This window comes from Sinohyriopsis cumingii, chromosome 12 (assembly GCF_028554795.1).
Source record: "Sinohyriopsis cumingii isolate HCF-2022 chromosome 12, ASM2855479v2, whole genome shotgun sequence".
Lineage (NCBI taxonomy): Eukaryota > Metazoa > Mollusca > Bivalvia > Unionida > Unionidae > Sinohyriopsis > Sinohyriopsis cumingii.
Window position 1 is genome coordinate 102,902,377 of NC_142972.1, and position 6,828 is coordinate 102,909,204.

Here is a 6,828-nt window from a genome sequence, read left to right on the forward strand (position 1 = left end):
TAAATAAATTGGATTCTCTGACCTAGAACATATTCGTCAAAAGTGTGTTCATATAACGCTTCTTACAATACCCACAAGGAATAATTTGAATCTTTCCGACAGGTCTAGAAGATAAAGAATATAAATAAATTGGATTCTCTGACCTAGAATATATTCGTCAAAAGTGTGTTCATGTAACGCTTCTTACAGTACCCACAAGGATTAATTTGAATCTTTCCGACAAGTCTAGAAAGATAAAGAATAAATATAAATTGGATTCTCTGACCTAGAACATATTCGTCAAAAGTGTGTTCATATAACGCTTCTCACAGTACCCACAAGGAATAATTTGAATCTTTCCGACAAGTCTAGAAGATAAAGAATATAAATAAATTGGATTCTCTGACCTAGAACATATTCGTCAAAAGTGTGTTCATGTAACGCTTCTTACAGTACCCACAAGGATTAATTTGAATCTTTCCGACAAGTCTAGAAAGATAAAGAATAAATATAAATTGGATTCTCTGACCTAGAACATATTCGTCAAAAGTGTGTTCATATAACGCTTCTTACAGTACCCACAAGGAATATTTTGAATCTTTCCGACAAGTCTAGAAAGATAAAGAATATATATAAATTGGATTATCTGACCTAGAACATATTCGTCAAAAGTGTGTTCATATAACGCTTCTCACAGTACCCGCAAGGAATATTTTGCTTAAGACCTACAATTACCTGAAATCAACTTATCAGAATCAAATCTATGTACACGCCTGAACAATTAAACGTCGAAGAATCTTCATCCCCAGGAACATAACGTTTCATTTCATATCTCTTGGATTAGAGTAATGCATTCTGATATAAGATATGACGAAACATATTTTTTTTTAAAAATTCAACTAATTTAATTCGGAACAATCTACATCAATCATTATCTGTAAAGGAAGTGACACATTACTATAACAAAGAATGCGCCATGGTAGAAATTATAATACAAAGTATTTGCGATATGTTACGCAACGAACAATGAACGCTGGAAATGTCAGAAATTGAAACGACTAGAGTGATATCTACCATCAATATGATCATCAATAAATCGAAGTAAAGAATAAAAATAAATGATGAAAATCATTAGGAAGAATTACGAACATAATATGCGTATAAAAACACAGGATTGAAATTATCAGATTTGAAAAGAGGAAGAAATTCAAGTGTATACATTGATTTATTCCATGAAAAGTGAGGCTGATGACATTTTGTCTTCGTTTAACCTGACAGAGGAAGATCAAAATAAGTGGAAGCCCGTGACAGATAGATTCGTGCGATATTTCATGCCAAAGAGGAATGTACTTTTTGAAAAGCGCAAAATTTAATTAAAGAAAAGAGGAAGAGGGAGAAACAGTGGACAATTTTGTTACAGCTATCTATGTGTTAGCAGATAATTGTACTTTCCGGCCACTCATGATGAAATGATAAGAGATCGACTTGTAGCTGAACTGCGAGATTCAAAACTGTCGGAAAAATTGCAGTTAGATGCGAATGCAACCCTAGAGTCTGCCGTTAGGCAAGCTCTACTATATGAGGCTGTGAATAAGCAACAAAAAACTACACGAGCAAGTGGAGAACAAATGACTGAAATGGATGCAGTAAACTTGTCTTCACTGAAATATAGGAAACAGAAAAATAAAATCCCAAACGTTCAACAACATAAAGTCAGCAGAAAAGGATGCACGAGATGTGGAAAGAAAGGTTATGATTCTCGGGACCAATGTCCAGCAAAAGAAGCAGAATGCCACAAATGTAAGAAAAGAGGACACTATGCAAAATGCTGTCTGTCAAAATCAGCGGTTCGCACAACAGAACCAAGGGTAGAACCTGGATTTCTAGGGACTATTAGTACAAAGAAGGGTCAGCCGTGGATAACGCGTGTGAGATTGAAAACGTCACTTCTATTCAAGATCGACACTGTAGCTGACGTGACTGTAGTTTCTGAGAGGGATTTAAGAAAAATCGGAGACCAAAAACTAACATAGTCTGATCGAAAACTGTATGGACCTAGAAACTCTGAAATTAAAGTGCTGGGAAAATTTACATGTTGACTGTAATCAAACAATGCGTTCAGTTTACGAGACATATTTGTTATAAAGGGACTGAATCAGATGCTCTTTCGCAGGCCAGCGATTTAAGCGCTCAAGATTATTGAACAGGTAAATATATGATCAGTAAATGCTTCAGATAAAAACTCACAAAATGCAAGAAAAATTCACCATAAATCCATAAATGTAGATAGTGATTATCGCGAGAAATATCTAAATTTGTTTAAAGTCAAGAGAAAACAAAATGGTTCTATAACATAACTCCGGACAAAAATGCCAAACGTTAGGCCTTATCTACTCCAAGAAAGGTTCCTATCCCTTTACTGAATAAAGTTTAGGAGGAGATGGATAGAATGGAAAAAATTGGTGTTATATCAAAAGTAGGTGAGCCCACTTAGTGGTACGCTGCAATGGTTGTCGTTCCGAAACCAAACGGTACGGTAAGAATTTGCGTGGATCTGAATGAATCGGTTAAAAGAGAAAACCACCGACTACCATCAGTTGAAGATTCCCTTGCGATACTAGCAGGTGCAAAGTTTTGCATCAAACTTGATGCAAGCTCAGGCTTTCAACAGATAAATTTGTCAAACGTTTCACGCCGCCTTACAACTTTCATTGCTTCTTTTGGTAAGTTTTATTTTAATTGACTTCCATTCGGTATCAGTTCCGCGCCATAATTTTTTTCGGAAAAGGATGTCAGAAGCTCTGGATCGACATGACGGAACACTCTGTCACACGGACGATGTTCTTGATTTTGGGGAAAAGCAGAAACAGCATGACGAACGACTAGAAATGGTCATGAAATCAATTCAAAAGGCCGGCCTCACTTTGAACGCAGAAAAGTGTAAATCGGTACGATTTATAAGGTTTCTTGGGCATGTTATTGACGAAAATGGTTGCCAACCTGATCCGGGAAATGTCTCAACTATAACTAAAATGGAAACACCGAAATGCGTAACAGAGATACGACGATTTATCGGTATGGCAAATCAGCTTGGCAGATTTAGTCCAAAGTTGGCAAAAAAATCAAAACCATTTCGTGAGATATTTAAAGATAAAACTCGTGAACTTGGAGTCTAGGTCAAGAACAAGCTTTTAGGGATCTCAAGCAAGAAATGATATCTTCACCAACTTAAGCACATTATGATCCAAATATAGAAATAGTTGTATCTGCAGATGCGTCTTCATTTGGACTGTGTACTGTACTACGGTGGAAGCGTGGTTGCACTCTGAGACCGATGGCGTTCGCATCGCAAGGTATGTCAGAAACTGAGTAACGCCATGCTCAAGTAGAAAAAGAGGCCCTTGCAATCACTTGGGCTTGTGAACGCTTCAGTAGCTATTTAATTGGGTATCAATTCAAACTTGAAACTGACCATACGCTATTAGTACTATTAATGAGGACCAAACTCCTGGGAGATTTACACCCTAGAATTCAACGCTTTAGAATGCGTTTGATGAGATTCAACGTTTGCATAGTTCATGTTGCTGACAAAAATCTATTAACTGTTGATGCTTTATCCAGAGCACCTTTAACTGATCACTCTGAAAGTGACAGAGAATTTCAGGCTGAAACTAATGCCTATGTTGATTTCTTAGGTAGTAATTTGCCTGCATCAAATACTCGACTTGAACAAATAAAGTATGAATATCGAAATGATTCGATTTGCAAACAACTTGAACAATTCTATGAAAAGGGGTGGCCAGAGAAATCCGCTAGTGACAGACAACTTCAATCGTATTGGGGAGATAGAGGTGAATTTACAATTCAAGATGGTACTTTAATGTAAGGTACACGCCTAGTCATATCAGAATCACTTCAAGAGAAATCCAAAAGAGAATTCACGATGGTCACCAAGGCATAGTTAAATACCGAGAACGCGCGAAAACGTCAGTTTGGTGGAAAGGACTAAGTACTGAGCTAGAACACTTGGTAAAGTCGTCTTGCCAAATTGCATCAAAAAATCAAGAGATCAAGCTGAACCAATGATATTAAATCAATTTCCGAGAAAATCTTGGCAAAGAATCGCTTTATACTTGTTTGAATTGAATGGTCAAACGTATCTCTTGGTGATTGACTATTTCTCACGAAACATTGAATTAGTCAAAAAAGCATTTGTCAGTCATATCAAATCAATATTTGCACGACATGGTATACGAGAAGTATTAATTTCAGATAATGGTCCGCAATACACATCCTCAATACTCAACGAATTTGCGACAAATTATGGGTTCAGTCATAATACAAGTAGTCCAAAATATCCACAGAGGTCGCGCCGAAAGAGCTGTTCAAACAATTAAAAGAATGCTTAAAAATGCAAACGATCCTTACATAGCTCTTTTGATATATCGCGCAGCATCGCGCAACATCATTACCAAATGAATACTGCCCTGCCGAATTACATTGCCAATGGCACCAAACAACTTAGAGCAGAAATGGCCAGATTTAATGAAACTGTTGAAATCGGAAAACTGTCAAAAACAAACTCAAAAGAGAAATTATGACATCGCACCCAAAATATGAAAAATCTTCAGGTAGGGAATAAAGTATTGATTATAGATCATTTTTCTTCAGGCATCTACACCTCGTTCATACATGGTAGTAACTGACGAGGGAGAGATACGGCGAAATAGGAGAAATTTAATTCCCATACCTACTACATTATCAGAGCCTCTTAGAGTGATTGTTTCCAACTCTGATGCTGTGACTGACGCAGATGAAAGCCAAGCATTGCCAACCAGCCAAAACGGATATTTCATACGTTCTGGAAGATTGTCAAAACCACCTTTTGTAAAAATGAAGCTGATGTAGCTTGTTTAGAAACGTGGTCATCAGATCACGTTTCGTTTTAATGTAAACGTCTCAGGAAGGGATTTGTAGTGTAAGCCTTAATCTAATTAGCTTTGAAATATCACTGGACTGTAAAAGTAGTCAGACATTCCACACTGGACTAGAACTGATACACAACAACAGCTCGTTTATGTTATACATTCACTTGGGTTTAAGTTCCGTGGGCAATATACTCTCAGGGCAGTCTTTACTACCCTTCCAAGTTGTATTGATGTCTTGTATTTAATAAATAGTATAGAATTCCTTCTGCAGTTATTCGTCAATAACAAATAACATTACAGTTACTCCGTTGTTTTAGCTACGAATAAACTATAAGAAAATATGTGTATACATGATCCATGAAGCATCAGCAAATATTCACCTTAACGGCACAGTGCATATGGGTCTAGCTGGTCGTGATTGATTAATAATGACATTAAGATTCCAGTGAAAAAATGTTTGCTAGTTTATCATAGTTGTCGCTGAAAAACAGAGACATTGTTTTATATATTGCATTTCAGTCCTTTTACAAACTTGAGTTTGGAAAAGTCATTTCTGACAGAAACACATGATTCTTTCGCGAGAAATAGACAACAAATGCCGTGTGTATGGTTTTCTCTACACAGAAGCTGTCATCAAGAACGTGTCAATACGGTGTTATGCATATTTAATTGACATTGCGTGCGTGACCATTGTCCGTAATCGAGGGTCAAAGTTTGGTCTACCTGACTATTGTCTATCCGTGTAAGATGTTTTCTTGAATTTGACGTCAATACCTAGCTTTGATAACGACGTTATTATGATCTGGAAGCGAACATCTTCAAACAAAGTTTGAATATTCCATTAGTTTTTCAGAAACATTTATTGAGACATATTTCAAATGTGGATGTAAATTAAGGAGATTTTGTGAAAAAATATAATTTCCGTTTTAATATCAGTCTTTGGGATCTATAATCAGAGTTTTCAGTTGTGGTCACGTATAATGTGAGAGGAATTATTAACTCAACCTCTTCGTTGGAATTACAAAGTGCCTGTTGAATCTTTGGACTAAACACTACTCTGGAATTATCGGGGTGTCATTCAAAGACATTTTTATTTATATCATTGTCAATCATCAATTACATTTAAGACTATTGAAATTCATTCGGAACATTGTATACTTTTGGATTTGTAAAAGAACATTAAGGATTACTTGTGATTTGATTCACGATACTGTACGTTCCTCTTAAAATTTCACTTTGTAATTTAGAGAATTGGATTATTTGCTGATATTACGAAACGTTTTGGTTTTGCTATTTTGTGCTGTGTTGTTGAAGATGATAGAGTCGTCACAACTGATAAGGCTAAGTTTGATCATGGTCAATTTAGGATTATTGAATTTTTAATATTGTTGTCTTTGCAGATGTGTATTATAAAAGCTGAATTAGTACCGTGAGTCTCATAGAGAACAACAACCCTACAGTGGTCCCTCATTTGCAGGTACAATAAGTTTACTATAAATGCAAAAATAATGTTCTGTTTATCAATGACCAGCAACCTAAATACATCATGTATACCTCAGAGTGACTTTCAGTGGCATAGTAAACAAGCTTGTATATATATGGCAACCGTCGTCATGAAAGCGAAGGGATGCAGTGTAAACATTTGACCACGATAGGCGAAGTTTTTTGTACATTGGCTAATATCTATGCTATCAGATCTATAACGTTTACACAATTTACCATTTATAGAGCAACTGTGGTTGTCAATGTGATATTTTCTGGTTGAGTTTTGAAACATATTTAATATAACAGTACATTTGAAAAATGTACAATTATGTTTTCATACCTTTAGAAATGTATGAATATATCTGATTTAATTCACATGACATTTATTTTTAAAATGTTATATATTATTTTCTTAGCAATGGTAGAGGATCTTTGT